The sequence below is a fragment of the Vicugna pacos genome, chromosome 11 (genome assembly GCF_048564905.1).
Source record: "Vicugna pacos chromosome 11, VicPac4, whole genome shotgun sequence".
NCBI classification, from domain to species: Eukaryota; Metazoa; Chordata; class Mammalia; order Artiodactyla; family Camelidae; genus Vicugna; species Vicugna pacos.
Genome location: NC_132997.1, coordinates 100,139,778 through 100,153,041, shown reverse-complemented (window position 1 = coordinate 100,153,041; position 13,264 = coordinate 100,139,778). Strand labels below are relative to the sequence as shown.

The 13,264-nt window shown below is 46.6% G+C and overlaps 3 long non-coding RNA genes across 3 annotated transcripts in view; 2 read left to right on the top strand and 1 right to left on the bottom strand.

Moving 5' to 3' along the window:
- The first annotated feature begins 663 nt into the window (after positions 1-663).
- Positions 664-4,181, top strand: LOC140699487 (uncharacterized). The gene is made up of 2 exons (XR_012077699.1): positions 664-2,904; positions 3,488-4,181. It is a non-coding gene; the product is annotated as an uncharacterized lncRNA (long non-coding RNA).
- Positions 4,182-5,094: 913 nt separating this feature from the next.
- Positions 5,095-11,498, top strand: LOC140699488 (uncharacterized). Its single transcript, XR_012077700.1, has 4 exons — positions 5,095-6,125; positions 6,224-6,372; positions 9,720-9,863; positions 11,020-11,498. It is a non-coding gene; the product is annotated as an uncharacterized lncRNA (long non-coding RNA).
- Positions 11,236-13,264, bottom strand: part of LOC140699489 (uncharacterized) — a 71,813-nt gene continuing 69,784 nt past the window's right edge. Inside the window, exon 3 of the long non-coding RNA XR_012077701.1 lies at positions 11,236-11,413. This is a non-coding gene — a long non-coding RNA (uncharacterized lncRNA). The remainder of the gene's footprint in view (positions 11,414-13,264) is intronic.

Genomic DNA, 13,264 nt, shown 5'->3' with positions numbered 1-13,264 from the left:
CTGTATTTATAGTAGAAGAAAATAAAACGCCAAAACCAACTACATGTATGACTAAAGCAAACAGTTGCCCACATCAGGAAACATACATGAGGTGAAATACTACGTAACTGTTACACATGACGCTGGCTTAGAAACACAAGAGCCGCAGAGCAGCAGCGGGCTGCAGAACAGCCTAAAGCAGCCTGGGACTCGGGTCGCTGCCGCCCCGCGCAGACGGGGCAGCAAGACGCTTGAAGAAACAGTGGCTGAAGGTTTTCCAAACTTGATGAAAACGACAACCTTACAAGTCCAAGGAGCTCACCAAACCACCCTCAAAAGGACCACGGAGAAGACGACACCAAGACGCGTGAGCACCAGCTGCTCAGACCCGGCGGCGAGCGCGCGCCCGCCCAGCAGCCGGCGGAGCGCCCGAGACGAGCGCGAGCGCGCGCGCGCGGGGGCAGCGGACGCGAGCCCACGGCCGAGGCGCAGGCCTCCGCGAGGGCGCGGGGAGCGCAGGGCCGCCTCCGGCTGCGGGCCTCCCGCCGGCAGAGGGCGCGCGGGCCCCGGAAAGGGGCGGCGGGCCCCCGAGACGCAAACGACGCGGAATCTCATCTCGTTGGGACCACCAGCTTCCTTATCAAGAGCCGTGTGCCGAGGACGTGCTTCCCGACAGATACACACAGCGCAGCCAAACGCAGGACGGAGGCGACGGGAGGGCGTCCCCGTGAGGCTCTGACGCTGTGACGGGCTGCAGCGCCACGCAAGGGCGGCACGTCACAAACTAACCACACGCACCGTACACCCTAAGGCAGCCACAACACAACACAGGCCGTCACAGCTGAACACCCGCAGAGGACACAAATGGGCGGGAACAGAGAGCGGCACCGCAGTCCCGACGAAGAGGAAAACGAGAACCAAGAGGAGACGGTGGACAGAGACCCGCGGGCACAGCGCGCGCTCGCACCAGCCGCGGCCGTTGCCACGTAAACGCGTCACTGAATACACGCCGTCTGCACGTCTCCGTGAACGCGGGCTTTAACAGACCGCAGCAGAAAAGCAAGCCCCAACCCTGAGACGAGGACAGGAAGCACACTTTAAATATAAACGCACGTAAATTAAAAGTAAAAGGATGAGATCCGTAGATGCCACGTAAATTTCAGTCAGGGTGATGGGCGTGGGCACACTCACACTGTACACGGTAACTTCAAGAGACAAAGATGGTCATTTCATAGTGACGAAAGGGTCAATTAATCAAAAAGATAAAAATCTAGCGAGGTTGCAGGATATAAGACCGCTATAAAAGGTCAAATGTGTTTCTGTATGCTAGCCAACAGAATGGAAAATTGAAATCTAAAGTAACACATTTATAAAAAAATCAAAGTATCAAAATATGAAGAAGCAAATTGAAAGAAAGTCATAAGAGAGGTATATTAAAAACTAAAAAACAGTTTCAAGAGAAATTTTTAAATGTCTAAATAATGAAGAGATTGGCCTTGCTACACAGGTTGGAAAGCTTAGTGGAGGTCAATTCTCCCCCAAACTGATCTACAGACTCAACAGAATCCAAACCCAAATCCCAGTGGGCTTATTTGTAGAAACTGGCAAACCAACTTAAAAGTTCTTACGGAAATGGAAAGAGCCTAGAATAGCCAAGACAACTTCAGAAAGAAGGAACAAAACGGGAAGGTTCTCGCCAGCTGAGTTCAAGCCATTATAGTTAGTGTGATGGGAACAGTGCGGTACCAGCGTAGGTGCAGAGTCAACAAAAGACTCTCCAGAAACAGAGCCACACTTACATGGACAACACGACTGAGTTAAGTAGAGAAAGGATCTTCTCAAAAATGGTCCTGGAACAACTGGATAGTGGCACACACACACAGACACACACACACATACACAGACATACACAGACACATACACACTGACATGCAAAAAGAATGTCAATCCGCACCTCTTGCTATATACAAAAGGCAATTCAAACTGTATAAAAGACATAGATATAAAAGCCAAAATTGTAACACTTCAAAGAAAACATGAGACAAAATCTGTGTGACCTTGAGTGAGACAAAGATTCTTAGATATGACATTCTAAGCACAACCCATGAAATAATAAATCAATAAATGGGGCCGCATCAAAATTTAACACTTCTGCTATTCAAAAGACACTGCTAAGAAAATGAAAAGGCAAAGCGCAGCTTGGAGGAAATACTGAAGTACACGTCTGAAAAAAGGACCCATATCCAGAATATATAAAGGACTCTCAAAACTCAACAATCAAAAACAGTAAGATGATGATGATGATGATGATGATGGGCAGAAGACACAAAGACGCTCCACCGAAAAAAAGACACAGGTGGCAAATTAGCACACGAAGAGAGGTTCCACGTCGTGAGTTACTGGGGAAACACAGTGAACCACTGTGAGACACCCCTCCCACCGATTAGAAAGGCTAAAATTAGAGAGACTGACCTCAGAGAGGCGGTGCAGAAGCGGGGAACGCTCACACAGCTAGTGGGGGCACATGAGATGTTACAACCACTTTGGAAAACAGCTTGGCAATTTCCTCAAAGGTTAAAGGTCAAACGTACCCCTACCTAGGACCCAGCCGTTCCACTCACGGGTTTTTCCGAGGCAATGAAAGCTCACATCCATGCAAAGACTGGTGTGCATGAATTTGCAGAGCAGTTTTATTTGCAACAGCGAGAAAGTGGAAACAACCCAAACACCCCCGGGCAGGTGAGCAGACAGGCTAACGGACACGCCCACACCCGGGACTGCTGCTCGGCAATAGCGCAACCGCGTGGCACGCACCCGGGCACAGTCACTCGGCTGAAGGATGCTCGACAGGAAAGAACACGTGCCCTACAGCTCCATTTCTGTGAAACTAGAAGATTTAGACCATGATACAGTGACAGAAAGCAGGTAAGGGGGTGCCTAGAAGCAAGAGGGGGCTTTGGAGGCAGGAGGGCACGGTCACCAGAGGGCACCAGCAAGCCTTCGGGGGCGACGTCATTTTTCTGGGCGGGAGTGGCAGTGTCACGAGTGCGTACACGTGCCAAGACAGCAGAGCACACGCTTTAGGTGTGTTGGATCATCCCGTATCAGCTACACCTCACCCAGGCTGTTAAAACCACGCCTGTGAAAATCACAAATGTTACTTTTTAAATAATGGCCTCGTACACTCTGCAACAGCACGTAAAATGCTTACGATGAGATGCTACGAGATTAGAACAGAAATTTAAATCCTAGGCCTAAATTTAGTTATTCTTATGTAAGAAAAATAAAACGGCTCCATATGGAGAGAAAAGGACCAAAATATCTGGAAATGTGAACACACTTGTGCTGCGTGGTGCGGCTGTGGAAGATACTCTTCCCAAATTCTGATCATTCCTCTTTTTTATGGAGCTGTAGTTGATTTACAACGTTGGGTGTTTCTGGTGTACAGTGTACTGACCCTCTTATACATACATGTACATATTCTTCTTTGGATTATTTTCCATTATAGGTGTGAATGAAAAATACTGCAAACCGTATCAGTAAACAAAGAATGCTGAAGCCATCAAGTCATCAGTGGCTGCCGCCACCCCCCAGTGAAGACCAGCCTGCAGCCCCTCAGTGGTGCCCTCTGAGGGGACTCAGAACGAGGAAGGACAGGACACTGGCCCTAGACAGCTAGGTGCTCGTCACAGGAATGGCTTCAAGAAGCCCAAATGTTTGCTCCCTCCCACACACAGAAAAGCACTAAATTCTTTAATTTGAAGTGCCTTTCTTCCTTCAGACAACAAGCAGTCTTTATTGTTCCAACTCCCTGGTCTTTGTTGTAAAGCTCCTGTATCATCCCAGCCCCTCCCCACCTCTTCGGAGCAGTGCCTCAGAGCCATCTGAGAGGCCAGGCCGTCCTCCCGACTCAAGTCCTCCTGCCAAACGAAACCCAAGTCTCAACTTACAGGCTGCGCGTTTATTTCAGTCGCCATAGGTTGTTCTAAGATCCTGAATACAGTTCCCTGTGCTATACAGCAGGAGCTTGCTGTTTGTCTGTTTCCTGTTCCGTAGTGTGTATCTGCTAATCCCAAATGTGTCCCTCCACCCCGCCCTTTCTCCCAGTAACCAGTCTGTTTTCTGTCTGAGTCTACTTCTGTTTTGTAAGTAAGTTTATTTGTGTCATTTGTTAAGATTCCACATATAAGTGATATCACATATTTGTCTTTCTCTGTCTGACTTACTTCACCTTAGTATGATCGTCTCGAGGTCCATCCATGTTGCTGCAAATGGCTTTATTTCATTCTTCTTATGGCTGAGCACTAGTCCATTGTGTACATACACCATCTTCTTTATCCAGTCCTCTGTCGATGGACATTCAGGTGCTTTCGTGTCTTGGCTACTGTACATAGTGCTGCTGTGAACTCTGGGGTGCATGTTATCTTTTCGAACTGAAGTCTTCTCCAGATATATGCCCAGGAGTGGGTTTGCTGGATCGCATCGTAAGTCTATTTTCAGGCTTTTAAGGAACCTCCATACTGTTTGCCATAGTGGTTGCACCAAATTACATTCCACCAAGCTTTTGCACAGCAAAGGAAACCATAAACGAAACAAAAAGACAACCTGCTGAATGGGAGAAGATACATACAAACTATACAACCAACGAGGGCTTAACTTCCAGAATATACGAACGTCACACAACTCAGTAACAAAAAGACCAGCCCAGCAACCCAATCAAAAACTGGGCAGAAGACCTGAACGACATTTCCCCGGGGAAGACATACAGGTGGCCAACAGGCACGGAAAAGGCGCTCAGCGTGCTAGTTATCAGAGAGACGCAAATCAAAACTGCAGTGAGGTGTCACCTCACCTGGTCAGAGAGGCCATCGCTAAGAAGTCCACACACTCTGATCGTTTCTTGATTGCTGTTTAACCCATAAGGACCTGCCCCGGTGCTTCTCAAGAGGGAAAGGCTGGGTGGGCAGGGTGTTTCCACATCTCAGACCACAGGCAGGGTGTGCAGAGGTGTGGTGGGGCTCTGAGCACCCACAACAGCAGCCCCATGCTGTCGGCTTTTGGCCGTCCCTCGTGTTTCACTGAGCCACAGAAGCCAAGCCCGCCGCCCACCCCCAGCCCCACCTCCACCGCTGCCCACTCTAACCTCAGTCTGCCCTCTAAGTGCCGCAGCCCAAACACACAATTTGCTTGTCAGCTGCCAGGTCTGGGTCTCAAATTTACCGTCTCACTCAGCCTTCTGAGAGATTGATGTCCTCCAGGAAAAGAGAGCCTTGCCCTTCAAAGGCACCATCACGCTGAGACATGACTTCAGACTCCTGCAAACGTCTCTGCTGAGATCTCCCGGCATCCTGAGAGGGACCCGCTAGGGTCCCAGAGGCAGCAGTTCAGAAAGAGAAAGCAAACAGACGTTTCCAACCGTCCCAGGGCTGGCTTCCCACGCAGCAACCCAAACACTCGTCCTTGTCCACAAAGAATTAAAAACACTGGTTTTCATTAGGAAAAAAAGGGCAAGGGAAAGCAGGAGCGCTGAGAGCTCGCTGACGACAGCTGCACGCTGGGCCAGGCCCACGCCGTCCCCACAGTTCACACGTGCGTCAGGGGACGCCCAGAACACAGGGGAACGGAGGGGTGGAGACGCCGACTTCTCAGCAGTAGCAAGGGTGGAGTCAGGGTTGGAACCCTGGGAGCCGGCGTCGCTACAAATACGTACAACTGCCATCAGTGTGACCCAGACCACGGACAGAGGGGCCTTCGCCCTGCTCAGCTACCGTCAGGACGGGGTCCGCCTCCTCCTGCCACCCAGCCCAGGTGCGTGGGGGCTGCGGCAGCTGCACGTCCCACGGGGCAGAGGACAGCCTCGCTGCCCAAAACAGACCTGTCTGCACTCACCTAGACCTCCCTAGACTCAGCCCCACACCCTGCTTCCTCCCACCTCCTCTCTCCTTATTCGCAGGATCCCTCCTCCTGCTCCAGGAGCCACAGTGCCTCTACTAACGTGTATTGCTTGAATTTTTTAAAAAATAGTTCTGGAATTGCTAACCCATGGCTCTATGAGAAATAACCCCACTAAGAGGAGTTCAAATGCAGTGGGAGCCTTTTGTCCTGAAGGATGGAGAGTCCCAATGCCGCGTGCAGAAGTCGCCCCGGTCAGTCCCCACCGCGTGCCCCTCCCGCTGCCTTACTGAGGGGGTGTTCTTCGTTTGGGAGAACAAGTCCCTTTACTTCTGTGTGTGTTCCGTTCCAGGTGGCCCCATCCTTGCTGATTTTGCTGACTTCCTCTCTGGAGCAGTAAGATGTTAGCATGGTTGCAGAAGTCTGCACGGCAAGACTGACCCGGGGGCATGTCACCCCTCCCCCGTCCCTCTGGTCCTTCACCCAGTTCCTCCCGCTCAGGTGGGCACTGGTCCCGGTGGTCTCCGGAGGACCCTCTGTGTGGTGGCTGTGCTTTGTCTGCTTCACAAAGGAACAAATGCACACACATTTTCCTGTTTCCCTTTCTCTTACTTACACAAACAACAGCATACCACATTCTTCTGCATTTGGCTTTTGTTTTCGACTTAATAATATAACCTGGATATCTCTCCATACCAGCTTATAGAAAACTTTCTCATTATTTTTTAAAGCTACTGAGTAAATACTTCATAGTTTGGGTAAGTTAGGGATTACTTATCTGTTCCCCTAGCTGGGAGCATTTCGGTGTTTCCAATAGTTTGTAATTACAAACAGTGTAGCAGTCATGACTTTGTAAATGTGTATTTTTATATTTTAGGAAGTGCACCATCAGAGTCAATTTCCAGAATTGAGATTTCTAGGCCAAAAGAAGAATACAAATGTACTTTTTTTCAGCTATTGCTAAATCTCCTTCCACAAGGGTGTCAGAGGTTACGCTCCCGCCAGCAAATGACACCCGTTTCTCCACGACTCCACCAACAGAGTGGAGAAGTTATTTCAGCATTTTTGTCAATCAGTTAAGTAAGAAATGTCATCTCAGTGTAGTTTTAATCTGCATTGATTGCATGACAAGGCTGAGATCTTTTCAGATGTCTCGGGGCACAATTAACACCTCCCCCTGTGGTCCAGGTTGAACAGTAGTGGAGATTGTGGGTACATTTAACTGGTTCCTGATTGTTCTGGAAAATGGCTCCTGATTTATTAAGTTGCAAACTGTAGGGCTAAAGCATATGCATTTTATCATGTTAATAAAGTGGTGTCGATTACTACATTCTAGAGCATTCTTACCAGGACAAGTTATTCCGTTTTGTAAGAGACTTCTTCAGCATCCAAGGAGGAAACCGTGTATTTCCCTTTTAGTTCTATGACTACGTATTGTATTATATTGATGGATTCTCTAACATTAAAGCAATGCTGCATTAACAGAAAAAAGTCCCATTTAGACTGTGACATCATCTTCTCACCGTGTTACGAGAGTCTGCTGATTCCTGCCTTCATCTTCACTGTTTCGTTCCTAGGATTGCTTGTGGTTCCTCTTCTAGCTCTTTGAGAAGGAAAATTAATCACCGATTGTCATCCTTTTATTTATAAAGATATTTAAGGCTTTATGTTTTCCTCAGATCACAGTTTTAACTATGAACCACAGATTTTGATATGAAGTGTTTGCACTGTCGTTTTTTGTGAATTCTGTAACGTTGGTTTCTATTCTCCTGCCATTCAAGTGTTACTAGGGCCTTACGTTTTTGATGGAAAGTCTCTTTTTGTTTTTGTTAATATGCTTTACTCATATTGCACTGTGGTCAGAGAGTGTTCTTTGTAACATTCCTACTCCATGGAACTCAATATTGTTTTCAACCCGCGGTCCACTACTGTTAACATTTCGTGTGTGTTTGATGTGCATATGTGTTGATGATCATGAGTGTGTAAGTCACGTTGTGCCCAGAACACCGCCTCACTGACTCTGTCATTCACGTCTTCTGCGTTCTAACTTGTGCCTCCTCCCCTCTATCCAGCCCGGACCGGGGCTGCTGTCTCAGCATCTTCCTTTTCTGTGTAAGTCTCCTTGGATCTCTTGTAGCTTCTGTTTTCTGAAGGTGGCTGTTTCACTGTTTGTAAAGTGAATATTCATAATTATTATAACTTTGTTGTGATTCGGGACTTTAGCAGTAACACATGTCCTTCCTTGTCACGTTCAGTGTTTTGCATCTGGAATTCTGCTAGGTCTTATGGAAGTATTCCTGACTTCATTTTTGTTCCCAATGACTTAGTACACGTCATTTTTTTCATCATCCTTGAATCTTTTTGTTTATGTAAGTTTCTTGCTTTCAACATACATTTGAAGTTTCTTTCTGAAGCAAACTGAAAATCACTTTCTCTTACACAGTGAGCTGAACTCACTCACCTGTACGGAGAAGACTGAGAGGTTTGGTTGAAACTCTGTCATATTATTTTTTAACAGCTTTACTGAGGTATAATTTACACATCATAAATGCACACACTTTAAGTGTAAGATTCAACGATTTTTAGTAAACTTACAGAGCTAACTAATCAATGCCACCATCTAATTCTAAAAAATTTCCATTGCTCCCCCAAAATAGCTGCATGCCCATTTGAAGTCACTCGCTAGTCCCACCCCCAGTACAGGCAACTACGCGTCTACTTCCTATCGCTACAGGGTTCCCTTCTCTGGATATTTCTCGTAAACGGGACCATGAGGGTGTTCTCCACCTATTTATTTTTCACCTGGAATAACGTTACTGAGAATAACCCATGTCGTAGTAAGTACCAGTACATCTTTCCTCTGTCTTTGTGAACAAAGAAGCATCGTATCAGAACACCACATTTCACATCTCCATTCACCAGGTGATGGAAATTGGGGTCGTTATCAATGTCTGGCTATTATGGGTCATGCCACCATGACAATTCACCATAAGTCACATACAAGACCTTGCACAGACATATGTCTTCTCCTCTCTTGGATGGATACCCAAGAGTAGAGCTGTGGGGTCTTACAGTGAGTGCATGTCTAACATTTTAATCAACTACCAAACCATCTTCCAAAACGGCTACAGCCTTGACGTGCCCCCCAGCAGGACCGGAGTTCCTGCCTCTCCACATCCTCCTCCACACTTGTTATAATTGTTTGGATCAGAGCAATTGCAGTGTGTTTAAAGTGGTTGTGACTGTAATTTGCACTGTGTGATGACTAATGGCGTCCACCACTTTTTATGTGATTATTGGCCATTCATACATCTATTCTGGAGACATTATTCAAACATTTTGTCCATTTAAAATTATTTCTTTGTTTGCCTTATTATTGAGTTGTAAGCATTCTTTATATATCCTGGATATAAAGCTTTTGTCAAATATGTGATTTGCAAATATTTCCTTCCTCTTTGTGGACGGTCTTTGTATTTTTTCACTAGTGTGTTTTCAAGGGCAGAAGTTTTTAATTTTAATAAAGCCTGATTTATCATTTTTTTCTTTCATAGATTGTGCATATGGCGTCTTAGCTAAGAAATCTTTGCTTAACCCAAGGTCATGAAGACCTTTTCCTTAAAAAACTCATTTAAACATTCTATAGTTTTAGATCTTACATTTAGATGCATGATCCATTTTGTATTAATTTTTGTAAATTATGTGACAAAGAGGTCTAAATCGGTCTTCGTGCCTGTGAGTATCCATTTGCTGAAATAACACATTATTTGAGCCTCATAGCTATTGTGTGTGCCTTGTTATTTGTGGTTGTGTTGTTCACTGCTGTGCTTTCTCTGCTCTTCCATTTTTAGTTTATCCACCGCAGCGTGTCTGACAGCACACGTTTTGTTCTGGACGTGATCTCTGCGCTCACCCCTTCACATGGTCTTGTCCCCACTGACCGTTTGGAGTCCCGCTTTCTTCTTCCTTCTTACAGCAGCTCTGCAGAGACAAAGGTGTGTGTGCCTCTGCATCTATGCAGCCAGGGCTGGAGATCAAGGGGGTTTATAAGATCCTTAGCTTAAAACGACCCTTTCCTGATTTCTGTCAGCGTACAGAAGTGTGGTTCCCCCTGAATGGAGGATTTCCTTTCTGTGGAGGTGGCCGTGGGAGGAAGGAGGGCACACTCTGGGGCTTTTTTCATACAGGATCCCGGATTCCCTTTGCTCCTTGCTCTTCTCAGGGCTCCTCTCCTTGCTGTGAACCCCTTCCCACCCCCAGAGCGTTGCCGCTCAAAGTGGCTTTCTCACTTCCTCACCGCCAGGGCACACTTTCAAGTCTCTTCTCTGCAGCAAGGACTTTGATCTACCAGGAAGCTTTGGATTCTCATCCTGAGTGACTTTCTTCTTCCTGCGGTGGCTTTACATCAAGTTCAGACCCACCGCCAGGCCCCTCTGCCCTGTGCAGTGCACTCACTCCCCGCAGAGGCCCGGGAGCGGGGTTGGGGGGAGCAGCCCACTGTCTGGGGCTTCTCTTCCTAATCACGGGGATTTTGATGTGTGATCCCTCTGTTTATGCTAAGGACAGTGGTTTTGCACAGCCTTGTTTCTTATGCCTCTTTATCTGACTGAGGGGACATGCTCAGATTCATGTAGTACCAATGCCTCAGCTGCCCAGAATTCCCCAATAAATTTATTTTTTAAAACCCCAACTTACACTGTAAAAGAAATACAAGCATTTTCCCAACGTATGTGAATAAACTCAAGACAATTAAAACTGAAAACACTGCTGAAATCACCCCGCTGGCTCCGCTGTTACCCCCACTTTGGGGAACACCATGCCTCCTCCATTCTCGTTCTGTGAGGACAGCCTCCCCCCAGCCCCGCCTGCCTCCCATCGCGGCGCACTCACGCGGGTGTGCAGCTGGGGCCATGCGTGCCGGGTGCGGGGCCGGGGGAACCTCACACCTGCTTCCCGTGCCCAGACTCCCTGCACCCGGGGGTCCCCGAGAGCGGGGGGCTCAGCCTGTTTAAAGCCACGAAGCCTTCTCACCGAGATGTTCATGAGGCATCAGGTGATTAAGCACAAGAGAAGAGGCAGGGCTTTAGGACAACAGACTTCTACTAAAAAGAATTTTTTAAAACCTTCCTCTGGGTTCCTTTTTCCTTTCAGTGGTTCACGTGGAAGCTCTGTCTTTAACCGCATTATGCTCCAAGTGCGGGAAAAGACGCCACGTCTCCTCGCCTACAAGAGCACATGTGACTTTCACAGAAACACGAGTTATTTCTCACGAGGATTAACACCTTCAGGGACACCAGTTAAGGAAAGTAGAACCTGAGGGAAAAATGGAAGTTGCTTCTCACCTGTGTTGACTCCCCACCAGGAAGATTCCAGGCAAGTGAGAGCAGACAGACAGACACAGACAGTCGGATGGACGACAGATGGCTAACCGGCAGACGGACGGTCGCCAGCGAGGAGGCCATTCTGGAGGGAGCCTTCCCTGCACCTCGGCGTCACAGGCACCTTCTCTGCTCTGCAGTTTGCATCTGATCCTCCCGATGGTCTCCTTTAAGGGCCAGAAGTTCTTAAATTTAACACGGTCTGATCTCTGATTCTTGCCCTTGATGAATAAAACCCCAGTTTTTATCTGACGGCTCACATTCAGGCCGACGCCTGGCGGGCGTTTATTTCACTTACAGCGTGAAGCGGTGCTGAAGGGCATTCACTTTGCCCCACAGGGACGTGCGGGTTACACGGAATCATTAATTGGGGGGAAAACCCTCTTTCTATCCACTCCAGAGTGCTACCTTAAATCAGACCAAGGCCCCTGCAGGCCCGCTTCTGGACTTCATCCCTCATCCCGCAATGTCAGTCTGACACTGCTGCGGGTGGCAAAGGCTTGCGGCTGTGTCTTCCAGCATTTGTTGCCAGTATAAGAAATTTAGTCATACCGAATTCAGTGTCATTGCTGAATTGATACATTACATCTACTAATTTCACTATGAGTATTTGGGATTTTTGTGTGGACAGACAAGCCGTCTCTAAGTAACGGCAGTTTTAGTTCTTTCTTTCCAGTTATTACACATTTTCTTTCTTCCCCCCACCCCCATCACACTGGCCATGAACTCCAGGACAGTATTAGACGGGGTGAAGAGGACACTCTGGTTTCCCTTTGCTCTGGCAGGGAGCTGTGGACATTCCACCCCTGACATGATGTGTGCATGGGTTTTCTTTACACCTTTCATCAGGGTAAACCATGCACCTTCGCTTCCTTGTTTTCTAAGATTTTTTTAAATTTAAAAAATTTTCTCCAGCAGTTTATTTTTTAATATTTTTAAACTTTATTATTGTATTATTTAATTATTTTTATTTCGGCAGGAGGAAGGAGGTAATTAGGTTTATTTATTTTTAGAGGAGGTACTGGGGACTGAACCTACTAGGACCTCACGCATGCTAAGCACACATTCTACCACATGACCCATACTCTCCCCCTGTAAGACTTCTCATCAAGTGCTTTTTTCCCCTCATCTATTGAAAGGTTGAGTTTTCACTTTTATTTTGAAAAAATGCTGAATTACACAGATTGACTTTCAAATGTTAAATCTATCTTAAACTTCAAAACAGGCACCACCCGGACATGATGTAGTACCTTCTCCACGCACTGCTGGACTCCGTTTGATTAATATTCTGCTTAGGATTTTAAATCTACACTTGTGAGTACGGCAGAATTTAACTTTTCTCTTTCTGTACTATCTCTGTCAGCCTGTCTTCCATATTACTCAGTTCTTGTCAGAGAAATCAGAACCAGTGTCTCCTCCTTCTGCTCTCGGGAAGATCCTGTGTAGGGCTGACGTGATTTCTTCCACCAAAGTGCGACAGAACCTGCTGGTGAAACCCTCTGAACATGGAGTGTGTCCTCTGTGTGTACATGTGTAAATATAGTCATAAATTTGATATATTTAATTCTGATGAGAATATTGGATCCATTTTTTAACTTATGTTTCCAGGAATTTGGCAATTTCACATAAATGTTCAACTTTATTTCTGTAAAATCTGTCAAGATGACTGTCGTCTTACGATCGTTGTCATGACGACAGTGTCCTTGGCGGCGTCTTTGCTGTCCTGATATTTGCTTTTGGTTCTGTCGAAGATTTTGTTAATATTTTATTGCTATTACCAGGGATTTATCAATTACCAAGGAATCTTTTCAAATAATCAGCTATGGCTTTGTGTAATCTCTGTATTGTGTATTTATTTTCCTTTTCATCGAGTTATATTCTTATATTTATTTCTATCCTTCCACCTTCTTCGGGTATAATTTACTTCTTAGGATTGGATTCTCTGGGACTAATTACTAGCTTTTATCTTAATACGTGAATTTAAGGCTATAAGTTTCCTGCTAATTAGAGCAATGTCG